At 44.1% G+C, this 13,183-nt stretch overlaps 1 protein-coding gene across 1 annotated transcript in view; it reads right to left on the bottom strand.

Annotated features, from left to right (window-relative positions):
• Positions 1 to 13,183, bottom strand: part of LOC147673144 (uncharacterized) — a 166,337-nt gene that overhangs the window by 42,983 nt on the left and 110,171 nt on the right. The gene's annotated exons all lie outside the window — the stretch shown is intronic.

The following is a 13,183-nucleotide window of genomic DNA, read 5'->3' as shown; positions in this document are numbered from 1 at the left end:
TTTAGGCTTGGTAGGCTTGTCAGAGTGTTTAGGCGTGTCTGTATCATGCCTTGGAGTTTTTGGTACAGATATCCGAGATTTCGGCTTGGAGACAGGTTTTGTTGGGCCTGCGGTGCCGAAATTTGTCTTCCCTTCTTTATTTTTGGAACCGGAGGGTTTCGGAGTCGAAGCTTTCGGGTCCGGTACGGTTCTTGGCTTCGGCACCGATGTGTTTTTTGGAATCCTTCAGTGTCGAAGGATGTTTCGGTGCCAATGGAAGAGGTGGAATTGGCACATGATGTTTTTTCGGCGCCGAGGCACCGGAAGGCATAGTCTTTTTCCTCGGAGCCGAGGCAGAAGGCGGGGCATTGGAGGGTAAAACTCGGTCTCGACTGGGCCCCATGGGCGGAGTGCCGACCGCTGCCTTTGTCTTGGGTAGTGTATTTTGTGCGGGGGCAGTGATACTCCCGGGTTATCGAGATGGAATCGAATCGTCCGAATCCTCTGCCCCCGATATGATCTGGAGATCAGGCGAGTCTTCCTCGGCGACGAGTGGAGCCTTGTCCTCGGAGATATCTTCGATTGGATCTTCGTCCTCGGAGACGTCCTCTTAGACGATCTCCTCCTCAAACATGGCCTCCGGTGCTGGCGCTGATCTCCTCATTTCGTGTCGACAGGCCCTCCGATCCCGAATTGTTTTCTTCGGTCGGAAGGAGGCACAGGCTGCGCAGGTCGACTCGTAGTGTTCTGGCGAGAGACAGAGGTTGCAAACCTCGTGATGGTCGCTATGAGGGAATTTTGCTCGACATACCGGGCATCTCTTGAATGGAGTTCTGTCCATGAGGCGTAGGCCGTACGGCGCAGATAGGCCCAACGACCCGCATCGACGCACCGGAATGTAGCTGGTGATGTCGAAAAGTCTATTCGATGTCGAAATAAGTTTATCTAAAGTTTCTCGCCTAGAAAATTGCAGAAAAAGTCTTTTCTAGCCAGAGCGGAAAACTTTCATCCGAACCCAGTGGCAGACAAAACAATCTGAGGATGGAGTCGATGACCATGCGCAGTATTGTCCAAGGGAGGAGTCACTTATCTGGGGACTACAAAGACTTCTTCCAAGAAGACAACAACCTGCAATCATCCGAGCCCAACACCAGGTGGCGATCTATTGCTAAGTGTAGGATCTGCAGCTCATATGCCTCGAACACACAATTCGGGAATAGATAGAATGGAAGATCTTTATAAAGACAGCACTTTCATAGAAGCTGATGCACTTAAAATCTATACCCCACATTTAACAATGAACAACCTATGTTGAAAGCATTGCAAAGGATTATCCCTAATCCTCATATAATACATCCTGTAACGAAATTATATAAACTATTTCAAGAAGACTTAGAGGGCAATACGTCTAAAGCACTGGATAGGTGGAATAAACTACTGGAAGTACACCTTACTGACGAGAAATGGTTTATCTGTTGCGCCCTGACTGATATGCTTACCTCTAATGGTCATTTGCTCATCATACATTATAGATATCTGCATCAATCTTATCAAACGCCGCTTAAATTACACATATGTGGACTGACGCACGTTGCCAAAGATATGGCACAGACAATGCCGACTTCATTCATTTAGCGTGGCAGTGCCCTCACGTTAGAACATATTGGGAAGATGTGCCAAAAATATTAAGTGATATGTTGGAAACAAAAATAGACTGTACACTTGAAATATATTTACTAGGGCTGGTGACCAATTTACGGGATGTCAATCGTAAACTTTGCATACTAGTGTTACTATTGGCGAAAAGGAGAGTATCAATGCATTGGGGGGGCAAATGATATCCATGTAGTAAACAATGGCTTCTGGATATGGCATATTGTAGAGACACTTTGAAGACGTATGAAGAGGAACTCCCTCCTAGATCTAGGCCAAGAGACTATTGGGTAACTGACGACTACCTTCTAACTCATCCAAATGTAGTGACATCAGCGAATGAGTGAGATATTGTAACTCAGTTGGATACACCGTAAAACTTGTAATGTACTGTACTAATCATCAATGTCATTGATATAACTCGCAGTTTCTTTTTTGAGGCGAGTACTATTGTAAGCCTGTATTATTGTTGTAAGATTTATTAGAATATAATAAAAACGTATTAAAAAGAAAAGGTATTGCACTACTTCACAGCAAGATGGGTGAGATGCAATAAAATGTCAGAGGCTGCGTAATCGACCAAACATTACTAACGTGACAGTGTCTTCTATCAATAAATCTAAGTGTGCCAACCCAAGAGAGCAGTTCCTGCCCCTTGAGAGGGAAGACAGCTATGCTGTTCAAGAATGGTTCGGTCTGCACTATGACAAGTTTCTCTAGATGTGTAGACACTACAAGTTGAGAGGAGATGATGCAAAACCGAATAAGGGGCCTCAATGAAAGTTAGATTTCTTCAACTAATGAACAACTAGTGATCTATTAATGATGTGGCCAGCCTGTCAACAATAAGAATTGAAGAGCATTTCATGCCACTCGCAGTGACGGAACAGTGAGCTTGTGAGTTTAAGTATATGGTAAAAAGATGTTCCGTAGCTTTGAGAAACCAAACCCAGAGTTGGAATGCCGGTATAATAATCTTCTTAGCTGGCAGAGGTGACGCATTTAGGAACAATCGTGCCAAAGTTATATTTTGTTGCTTTGAAACTATATTTCAAGTTTTAGTCCAACAATGAAGCCTCTACTGGAACAGAGTACATTATATAGTTCAGTGCTTTAAGTACAGCATGGCCCTTATTTAGATGCAGGAATTAGGGAAATTGATTAAAGGAGAACAGAACATGTGTAACAACACAACTGATTTATGTTTGAGAAGGTCTTGCTATATGGTAAAATGTAAAACCGTTAATAAACTGGTTTAAAAAGAACTAGCGCTTTGGTCAGAAGATGGAAAATAGCAGCAAATATATGTGTATTCCACAGCTCTTATCAAGCTCAATATCACGGCCAGAGTAAGTTCTGCATTTATTTACCTCTCTCTTGTAGGGGGACTATGCTCTTAGGAAGGCCAATTGAATCCCTAGTTATGAACATCAACCTTTGACTCAGGTGAACGGCAATGCAAGCTGTGGTATAGAAACAATCAGGATTGGTGAATTAAATCCCGTTGGGTACCGACTGTCGAGGTAGTGAAGGCGTTGAGATATGTAAAGAATATGTGGATTTCCAACATGCCCTCAACTTAAAAACAGTGGCACAGCAGGTAATGTTTAAAGATTCCATAAACCTTCAAGTGTGAAAGGCCGGCTCGAAGGATACAAACCGTTTTAGCAAAGACGCAGAGCGAACCAGTATTTGGAGAGATAGAGAGCTCATAGTTTTACAGCAACTGGCATTCCAGCATTCACCATATTTTTTTGGGGGGGGGTGGAGGTTCAGGGGCAGAAATCCTTTCTTGTTGAGATCGGCCTCATCAAGCATTTCCACATTGACTGCAAATAATCTGGTCTTGTAACTCCCTCCATTTTCCAGAAACATCTTTCCAAATAATTCCGGGATTTTCAATCACAAAACCGCATCCAGACATACTGTGTTGGAATGCTTTGGTTATTATGCATTAGTCAGTCTCAGAGACGGCAGTGAGTTGCCTTTGGACTCATATGGAAAAGGTTCACCTGTGGTTCTGCCGTTGGAATCAAATGTGATGCTGAGGAGAAGAGGGAGATGGAAGGGGAGGAGAAGGATTAGTCCCGACATTTTCCTCTTTAAAGGAATGTGGTAGCTCTCCTCTCTGTCAGGTTTCCTTGTAAGGGTCACTTTTGTGGTGAGATATCCAGTAGTTGATTGGATGTACAACTGTCTCTGTTTCTGATCGGTTTGGTAGGCGGAGCATCGAAATATTGTTCTCGAGATGGAATAGATACGTCCGGTTCATTTAGTGCCTATGGTTTTGGTGTCTTAGTTTTGGCTCCTGATGATTTCGGGTCCGAAAGTTTTTTCGGCGTCGAAGGGCGAGGGCCGAAGCCTGGCTTAGACTTCGATCCTGAAGGTTTTGGATCTGAACCCGTTTTCGGGCGGCTCTGCACCAGAAAGCTTTTGGGTGTGTTTTGGTGCCGAGCAAGAAGATGGGGCATTGGAAACATGTTTTCGCTGCTGTCCGTGGCCCAGAGGCAGGGGTTGGACCAGAGCCTTTTTCTTGGGCTGAGGTGGATTTTTGGGGCAAGGAAGGATCTGTACTCACAGTACGCTGCCCTTGCAGGATTTCATCATCCCACTCGGAGCCATAGTCAAAGATGGAGATGGGATCCTGTTCTTCTTCGGCTCTCATGGCGTCTCCGCCTTCTTGTTCCGAATCTTCTCCAAAGAGGTCTGGAATGGAACTTGCGTGTTGGCTCTGCATGTTGCGACATAGAGCCAGATGGTCGCGAATCGTCTTCTGGGAGCAGAAATGTTTGCACGCGTCGCAGACCTGTTCTCTGTGCTCCGGAGACAAGCACAGGCTGCACACTTCGTGTGAGTCGGTGCCCGGAAACTTCACATGGCACCGAGGGCAGAATTTGAATGGAGTCCTTTCCATCGACTGCAAGGTGGACCGAAGCGGGTAGGCTGGATGGCCTTCCACAAGGTTTCCAATCTAAAGAGTTTTTTTTTAAGTAAATACTATACGCGGAGAATGGGAACAAGCGATCGAAAACAATACAGTTGAGAATGAGTGTCTTGCGCACCGAGGAAAACAGAAGAAACGGTGTCGAACCAGAGCGCTGCAATTCACGTCCATACGCGATGGCAGCAAAAAACAATCTAACACTGGAGTCGATGCCCATGCGCACCATCACCGAAAGGAGGAGTCACCTACCTCGTGACTGGAAAAGACTTCTTCGAAGAAAAACAAACTGCAAAAATCCAGACCCAACACTACATGGCAAAGTATGTGGATCTACAGCTCACATGCCTCGAACAAGTTTATTGTCAAGGCAGTCCTACATCCAAATGAAAAAAATGCCCTTAAATGATGTCAAACTTTCTACTGTGAATGTTGTAAAATATGAAAACAAAGACAAAAAGTCCGTTGGCAAGGCTTGACGGACCCAATCACTAAAACGCAGTTGACCTGCTCAACAAGCCAATGCCAGAAGGAGTTCCTGTGGAAAAAGAATTATTTGAAACATGTCATACCCATTGTTGCAGCTACAGCTTCATTTCACATAAGGTGCATGGTGTGAGATGACAGTGTTCAAAACGTGAAATGCCAATGTCACTTCCCAAGTAAAGTAGTGCCAGTTTCTGCTTCGAACTTACCCAATGTGAACATGCCATTGTTGGAGTATTATGGGGTGCCTTAACAGTCTGCTCTGCAAGTTGCATGAGATGACTTAATGGAGAATAGATAGCAACAGCGCCAGAGGGTATTCCTTAGAAAACAGAATAATTCTTCTATGTTTACATCATTGTCTTCCGCTACGAAAAAAACGTTGCTCCGTTTATTTCAGAGCCTGCAGAGTGAACCAACAGTACTTTTAACATTAACCACTGTGGTTACTGTCCGGATGAAAGGACAAAGAGAATTGTGCTCTTCTGCCTTTAAACTATCCCAATAAGGAAACAGTGATGAAAGAATGGGATCACCGTCGACTAATTTTTCCCATCTTAATCTGTTCAGCTACCAAAGCCTAAAACAGTATCTCCGTAGGGAAGGCAGAAAATGAAACCCAGGATGGAAAGAAAATGGCCTATTGAAAGGTAAAATTGGTCCACAACATATATGAGAGATTTTGGGAAATGTTTAGAAGAAAAATTAACAAAAACTGGTTTAACTTTCAAATCAAATTAAGACCCTGGTCTTTTTTTCTGGTAGTTAATAAAAATGAAGAAACCAGCTGAAAATTGATGATGAGGCACAATTCTGGTAGGCAAGATCCAAAGGAGGTCATGTACTCAAGAATCTTATATTCCAGTTGATAGTTTTTTTAAAATCCAGTTTCTTTTAACATCAGAACATTTTCAATTCAGTTTTCCTAATTCGGGATCTGGAGCAGCTCGGCAAGTTTTCTAGACTTAAATTACAATTTACATCAAATCCAATAGACGGGGACCTTGCCTGGCCTAACACTTCCCCAATGGGATTCAAAAGCATGACTAAAATAAAAAAAGGACTTTGTCTAACAATATCTGCAAAATGGTAAAGGAAGTCCAAAAGATAATGGAACATGCAAATTTGGATCTGATGTCCATTACTATATTGCATGTTTTTGCTCTGGAACAAAAAGTTCTGAAGTTCTTTCCAAGTACTCAAGCTTGATTTAAACATCTTTGCTGCAACACTTAAACCAAAAGCAGTTTCTTGTTGCAGAAACAGATGACCAATGGCATTCATAACAGTCCGAATAGAAGTCCAGCTAGGTACCAGGAAAGTGAATCCCATGACCGTTATATACAGTTAATAAAAAGGGATTCCTAACTCAGACAGCCAATTTAGGAAAGGTGACATTACTTCGACTGTCTTTAGACGTTCGACCAAACACAACTTTTTTATATTTTCGGAAAACATCTTAGGTTTTAGTCCCCTATGTAAATTTGATACTCTGTTCCTTATAACAACTCCTGCTGACATACCTTACCCACCAAAAATGGCTGAGTCAACTGCAAACTATGTCCTCTCTTAAAACAACATTTCAAAAGTGTTACCACAGAATCATTACCAGACAGATGTATGACAGAGTGACTGAATTTTTACTCCCTACTAGACATGTCATATTTGATTCTGTTTATAGGAAGGTGGCTCTTTATCCGATATATCCAAAAGTTGATTTACCATGTAAAGAGTCCAGTGGCTTGCTATGCAATCCAAAGTGCTCTATCAGGGAGTAGTGTGATCAAGCAGTCTTAGGCTTAACATAGAGGAGTGCAAGACATCTGAAAATACACACAATAATGAATAAATGACACACACGACCCAAGAAGGATAACAAGTATCTTTATATAGGTTTTGGCATCAGAGAAACATTGTTCAGGTAAGTAAATTTTTACATATAAATTCTTTTCACTTTAAAACGTGGACACTGCAATCTCGGAGTTCTACAATGTTATCCTGTGGAAAGAACACGTTTTGCAAACCGGTACAGTACAGCAACTTACTGGGCCAATCTCCAGGAGTTAAGGCGAGTGGGGAGCAAGATCCAAGGCAACATCAGTAGTACACCACCAGCTGAACAGCGGGGAGTGTCAGAGTGCTGGGTGCAAAACAGCTTCGGGAGCCCAATGTATTTCAATGGAGATAGTCACTGTGTAAGGAGGCCAGTCTGGCTGAACCAGCAACTGGGCTCAGTCCTTCCGATGCTCAGGATTGGGCACCGTTGGTCCTCATTTCCAAGGCCCTGGGGTGGAGGGTGCAGAGGTGGCCTTAGGCGTCGGGTTTTTCCCTACTGGAGCAGTCGCAGTTGAGGGGGGCCTGCATGCAGAGACTGCAGGCGACTTCAGGCGGAGCAAAACCACAATGGTCTGGAGGGCTTGGGGACCTTGTTGACATCGCTGGCACCTTCAACTCAGGCCAGAGGTGATGGGTACAGTGGTGACTTTGGGTTTTGGCGGTTCCGGAGGACTGACTGTCTTCTCTTTGGGAGTTTATTCATAACAGGCCCGCTGTTCCCGGGAGGTCTTGAGTCTTTTGCGAAGCAGGCAGTCCTCCCAGGTTTCTGGAGGCAACAGCTGCAGGACGAGTCGACTTTCGCGCAGTTTTGGATGAGGGATGCAGACAGGCTAGCAGGGTTGGTACCAGGTCAGCTGCTTCTTCTCTACTCTCTGCTTTTGCGGCTCTTTGGTGTCCTCCCTCTTCTTGGGTCAACAGGATCTCCTTCTCTGGTACTAGGGGCTTCACAAAATACTGAATTTAGGGGCGTTAGGGGAGTGTAGGGTTATGACCACTTCCTGTAGAACGTGGGCATAACCATGTCCCAGAATTTCTAAGTGTGCTACCACAAAGATGGCTACTTCTGAAAAATTGTGTGCACCTCGCAGTAGCGCAACTTAGGGGTGGTACTAGCCTGGAGGAGGCACGTCTATCTGACTAGCTAATTTTCCCACCTGTCCAGGTGTCAAAAAGCTCTGGACGAAGAGGGTTGGCTTCCTCGCCTGTAATGGGGAGCCAGATTCACATCCTAAAGGCGGTAGCTTCTCTGAGACTAATCAACAGGTCAGCCTGTGGAAGGGGGTGTTGCACCCTCTTCGTGGACAGGCTGTTGTTCTGGGTCTCCAGAGAGCAAAGGCTCTCTCCCTAGAAGGTCAGAATAGCGTCTCAGGCGGCAGGTTTGCAGAAACCAGTCAGCAAGGACACCAGAGGCTAGTAGGTTTTCAAGAGACACCTCTCAGGTGCCCTATGAGTGCATATATTGGTAAATCATACACTGGGATCAGTGTGGGTTTATCAATACGAGATGTTTGATACCAAACATCCCTATTTTCAGTGAAGCCCTCATGTAGCTGGGGAACTCGCTTTCACCAGTATCCAGAACTTGTTCTAAAATGGCTTCCCTGTCCACTTGCACTGGCAGTATTAGGACTGACCAGCATCGGGGCATGTCTACTCATACCAGTATTCCCTCACATGTAATATCCAGCACCCTGCCTTAGAGCCGTCTAATCTTTTTTACGCATAAAAAAGATTAGACATTAATTTGCTAATAGACTGAAGGAATTTATTTAGAGTCTATTTCTTGTGGAGTTAATTACATTAAGTTGTAGTTTATTAATTGATGACTGCAATCAATTGTCTATTCTAAACCTCGAGTACATATTTTGACTTGTCTTTGCGTAATTATGAATGTTTAAATGTGTATATATCAAAGCAAATAATTCTGTATATACAATTCGTTATTTGTATGTTTTTGCGTTGTAAATAATTGTGAGTTGTAAATAAGTGTTAGTTGAACAAAACAAAATACGATAAGGTGTCTTTTTCATACATCAAACAAAAAAAGTAAGAAAATTAAACAATAAAAGGTATAGTGATATACCCGGATCAACCAAGAAGTTTCACTTGGTTTTTTCCTCAAAAACAGAGGATTCTGAGCAAGTGTGTGGTTGGCAATTTGTATTCTTTAAGTTTATTCAATGGTCCAGCCAGCCCCACGTCCCAGGACCTGACTCCCCCATTCTCTAAGTATGGACTTCGACACTGAAGGGGTACAGGGGTCAAGTACCTAGTGCACCCAGCTAGAGGGGTGGCTGACCTATTTTATTTATTTATTTATAGCCTTATAGAGAGCCTGATTCAATTCCCGAAGGGATAGCTCTGCGCTTGTGCTTCCACTGGTTAGTCTCTATCAGGGTTTATTTTAGCTGCAGTATAAGGGAAATTTTACCTAAGGCAGGGTGAAGAGATATGTTTTTAGGTTTTTTCTGAAGGATTCAAGGCTGGTGATTTGTTTCAGCACAGGGGGTAAGGAGTTCCAGAGGACAGGTCCTTTGTAAGAAAGGGCCCGACCACCCTGTCTAGCTCTTCTGAACCTTGGGACCTGAAGCAATTGATGGCTACTGGAGCGTAAAGTACGTCCAGGGGTATATGGAACACATTTTTCCTTTAAGTATCTGGGACCAGTGCCAAACAGGCATTTATGTATGGTACAACATATCTTAAATTTAACGAGCTGCTTTACTGGTAACCAGTGGAGTTGGTGAAGAAGGGGGCGAGAGGGAGTTCTGGGGGGGAGGGGGGGGGGCTGTGAGAACTAGCCTCGCTGCAGTGTTTTGGACTACTTGTAATTTTTTCAGTTGTTCCTCATTGGCCGATATGTATAGGCCATTACAGTAGTCCATCCTACTTATTATTAAGGTCTGAACAAGCGTTTTCCTATGGTTGTCTGGCAGAAATGGAAAGACACGTCGAAGCAGCCCAACCACACGAAAACATGCACCTGTGACTTGGGTAGTGTGTTCCTTAAGTAGGAGTGCCTGATCCAGCCGAATACAATCCAATGTACACTTCCACATGTATGCCGATGACACCCAACTTTATCTCAAACTACAATCACCCAAAGACATCACGCTCTTGAACTCAACGATCAGTAGCACCCAATCCTGGCTGGCCGCTAATCATCTCAAACTTAATGCCCTTAAAACAGAGTTCCTTCTGATCTCACCTCCCGCGAAGATCACTACCGCACAAATGTGGCTTAAACACCTAACGGCACTCAATGTTCAACCCACCATCGTGGACTCAGCGAAATCTTTGGGCATAACACTTGACACCAATCTCAGCATGCAGGAACACATCAACAAAGCAACTAAGGGAGCGAACTACCAAATCAACACCCGTAGGAAACTTAAACCCTTCCTTCCAGCCAAAGACTTCCAAACTGCGGTACAATCACTAGTCATACCTCGAATAGAATACGGCAGCACCGCCCTCTGCGGTCTCCCCCTAGCTACTATGGCACCCATAAGAGCCTCTTTAAACGCCGCAGCGAGACTTATCACTGGATCAAAAAAACGCTCACACATTTCCCCTGACTTCAAATCCCTGAACTGGCTGCCTTTTGAAGCCAGAATACACCTGAAAATCGCTTGTTTGACGCACAAGGCTGTCCACCTGAGCTCACCTAGATACCTCGCTCAGAAGCTGACGATTTCTGGAGGCTCCAGAAACACTAGAGGCACAAACAATCTTTTGCTAAAGCCTAAAAGATTCCGCAAAGAAAAAACCTATAAACGCTCTTTCTCAGGAATGGCTCCCAGGATTTGGAACTCACTCCCCCCTGAAACCAGGCTCATCCCCTCTACCATACTTTTCAAGAAAGAAGTAAAAGCGATCCTCATGGCTAAATACACTTGAACCACTACTGGGGATCAACTTCAAAGACTCGGTGCTCATCTGTACTACTTGTTCGAACGCTTTGCATTTTTGTTTGACTTTGAAATTGACTTACTGGATTGTTTATGATATCACTTCAATGTACTTTTAAGACTATAGATGTATCTGTGTATATTTGCTCCTCTCCTCTGTAAAGCGCTCTGACATCTGCGAAGATCTTGTTCGCGCTATATAAAACTTTCAAAATAAAATAAATAAATAAAATACCAAGATTTTTAACTGTTTGTTTCGGGCTTGGGACAGGTCCCAACTCCAAGGGCCACCAGTCTGGGGACCACGTTAGAGTTGCCCCCCCAAACAACATGACCTCAGTTTTGGTCACGTTGCATTGGAGGGAATTCTGTGCCATCCAGTGTGCCACTGCTCTCATTCCGTCCGCAAATGACCGCCATAGGCAGTGGGTTTAGGCATGGCACACAGCGATGTGTGCCATGTCGACTGTTCACTTTGCTCTGCACCAAGACGCAGCCTGCAATGGCAGTGTATAGTTGTCAGGGTACAGAACCTGTAAGAGTGGCACAATATGTGCGGCAGCCCTTAGAGGCCTTCCATGGTCACATTGCCCTTGGTACCCATGGTACCTTTTACAAGGAACTTACATATGGCCAGAGAAGTGCCTATTGGGGGTACAAAATTACAGTTTGGGGGAAAAAAAACAGGCCCTGGGAACCTGATTGGCATGTCAGGGACCCAGGGCACATCAATTCAAAGTGCATCACAAATCTGGCAAAAAGTTGATGGGTTACTGTAACAGAAACCTAGCTTCCTACAATAGTCTGGTGGAGAACAGAGAAGGGTGCTAACACGACTGTCCGGTAACACATACACTGAATTCTTGAAGGCCACGCCCTAGACAATCTATATATTCTAATCATGAGTTAGGTTCCGCCGACAGTCACTAACAAGGCTTTTCCTGTTTGGTTATTATTTTCAATTCATCACTCTTTTATACTCCTTTTCTCAAAAGTATTGTTGCACGCACTGAACCGTTACGAAAAAGGGGGGGGTGGGCGGTTACACACCGTAAATAGCCATGATGTACCCAACGACGGAACTATATAGCGGGACATATGGACAGTCTAATGGATTGCCAAGGTATAACTTGCTACCAATAGTCAGTCAACGACCCACTGTACCATGTACATGGCAAATAAGTAAAGTGATCCCCATGCAATGTCATACATAAAGACAAGTTGAAAAAAACGTTTTCCCGCCAGTTCTTCTACCCTAAATGGGGGTTTGAAAAGGGGCTGACATCTACTGCTAGCAGCAGAGGCTGGTGTCGCATTACAAAGGCGGCAGGCCTTTGAAGCTTTCCTCTCGAGCATGGTGCTCATCCTTAGAGTGGAAGTGACACACCTCCGCCATGGATGTGCTTGGTTTCTGTCCAAAGAGAGCAGAGCTTCACGACAAACGGGTCCAGAAACATGTCTGGTAGGAGCCGCTGCCTAAAGCCAGTCAGAGACCACACTAGGGTTGGTAGATTTTCAGGAGGCACCTCTGAGGTGCCCTCTGGGTACATTGGGTACATGGTTTCATAAATCCCACACTGGCATCAATGTGTGTTTAATAAGAGGAGTTGTTAATTTACTAAACCCAGGAGTGTTTGGTAATTAAGTATCAATGGGGTAACCCAGTATCCTTATGAACCTGGGCTGTAAGGCAAATATTCATAAACAATTGGTTAATTCGGGTGCTACATGACGCATGTTGTCTCTATTTTAAGCACAATTGGGAATACTAATTAGGCTTCGGTCTCCCCAAAAGAACTGGACATCAAAGGAGTCCTGACCCCCATTTATCTGTGTAGCTGCCCACATCAATCTCCATAGGATAGCCCGATAGGGTCTACTAGGAGGTGAGTTGTGAACTTGTTGTACCAATCGCATTGGTAAATACCCATATGGTTGCGAATCCAAACCTGATAGTTATTATTATTATTCTTAATCACTAGGCTGCCTCCCATACCCCCACCTCCCCCTCACAGTCCTGATGAAGACCCGCTTAGACGCTTCAAGAGCACTACTACAGGGATGAAACGTCGACAAAAAAATCTAAGTGGACCATTCTTTTAAGGATTCTGTACACAATACTGATGACTGTGGTGTACAGAAAATACTTTATTTAGAAAAATACTGGTCACGTCCTTCCCTCTCCAATTCCCTCCCCCTGTCCCTGTTAGAAATTGGCACTGCATAAATTGTATATTACACTGGCACAAAAAAAATTCACTAAGCACCAACTTTCACAATTTTTCACCGCGCCGATCACTATATAAATTGGACAGCTTTTTTACTCTTTTGAAAAGAAAAATGTATCAATGACTACAATTTTTAAAGTATCTTGTAA

The sequence above is a fragment of the Lissotriton vulgaris genome, chromosome 12, assembly GCF_964263255.1.
Source record: "Lissotriton vulgaris chromosome 12, aLisVul1.2, whole genome shotgun sequence".
In the NCBI taxonomy this organism is placed as follows: Eukaryota; Metazoa; Chordata; class Amphibia; order Caudata; family Salamandridae; genus Lissotriton; species Lissotriton vulgaris.
Note: the sequence above shows the minus strand (reverse complement) of the source record. Positions and strands in the feature narration are given on the sequence as shown.